The sequence below is a fragment of the Perkinsus marinus genome (genome assembly GCF_000006405.1).
Source record: "Perkinsus marinus ATCC 50983 genomic scaffold scf_1104296971604, whole genome shotgun sequence".
Lineage (NCBI taxonomy): Eukaryota > Perkinsozoa > Perkinsida > Perkinsidae > Perkinsus > Perkinsus marinus.
Genome location: NW_003202065.1, coordinates 1 through 1096, shown reverse-complemented (window position 1 = coordinate 1096; position 1096 = coordinate 1). Strand labels below are relative to the sequence as shown.

The window sequence follows — 1096 nt, the reverse complement described above, 5'->3', positions numbered from 1 at the left end:
TTATTAACGTTGTTTTTCCCCTGGACTGGCACGGTTGGGCCAACCGCACGGAATGGTACGAAAACACCGACTCTGTTTAGTGGAAATTTTTCGGTAAGACTGATCTATGCAGTCGATAAGCTGCACCTCTCAGTTTAATAACCATCTCGAGTGTATTGTGATGAATAGCAGCTCCTTGTTTCGATCAAGGGACCTTTGGGTTATGAGCCCAACACGCTATCCACTGCGCCAAGCTGCTCATGCGTACAAACTCCTGTATCGCCCTGACGTGCTGAGCATAACTGTTCCACGATAGAATAGAGACTCTTCTCTCGTTGATACGAACTGCACCGCCCGGGAATCGAACCCGGACCATCTGCTTGGAAGGCAGATATCCTAACCATTAGACTAGCGGTACATATCACTTATGTAGTGATTGAGTATTCCTGTGATACTTGTAGAGGGACATCTGAATCCCTTCTCGGACGTACCGTCGTCAACCATCCCGCGGCCAAGAGTCTGATTAGGCCTTAAACGCGTACCTGAGATCCCGAACTGCTACTATATCTCTCCCATGGTAGGCCGCATTCTATCTCGGTTGATAACTCCAACTGGTAAGGTTCTCATCGCATACTACAGCTAGCTCGGCACAAGCTGCACAACTTTTTCGTGACATCGAAGTTCCTGCTTGCAAGCACATTTTGAAACCGCATGCGGCGGCTCGTGAATTTGGGCTGTTGTTTCATCTCCGCAACGCGTTCTCAGGTACCGGGCGGTCATTCATCATTCCTGCAAGGAGTTCTGCTCTAGGTGGATAGCTCTTTTCTATGCACGGACAACGCTTTATTAACGTTGTTTTTCCTCTGGACTGGCACGGTTGGGCCAACCGCACGGAATGGTACGAAAACACCGACTCTGTTTAGTGGAAATTTTCCGGTAAGACTGATCTATGCAGTCGATAAGCTGCACCTCTCAGTTTAATAACCATCTCGAGTGTATTGTGATGAATAGCAGCTCCTTGTTTCGATCAAGGGACCTTTGGGTTATGAGCCCAACACGCTATCCACTGCGCCGAGCTGCTCATGCGTATAAACTCCTGTATCGCCCTGACGTGCTG

The 1096-nt window shown here is 48.8% G+C and overlaps 3 non-coding genes across 3 annotated transcripts; all 3 read right to left on the bottom strand.

The window, feature by feature from the left end:
* Window positions 1-165: 165 nt before the first annotated feature.
* On the bottom strand, window positions 166-238 carry Pmar_PMAR012323. Its single transcript has one exon. It is a non-coding gene; the product is annotated as a tRNA-Met (tRNA).
* An 87-nt stretch (window positions 239-325) lies between these two features.
* On the bottom strand, window positions 326-397 carry Pmar_PMAR012322. The gene has a single exon. It is a non-coding gene; the product is annotated as a tRNA-Gly (tRNA).
* A 590-nt stretch (window positions 398-987) lies between these two features.
* Window positions 988-1060, bottom strand: Pmar_PMAR012321. Its single transcript has one exon. It is a non-coding gene; the product is annotated as a tRNA-Met (tRNA).
* Window positions 1061-1096: the final 36 nt, after the last annotated feature.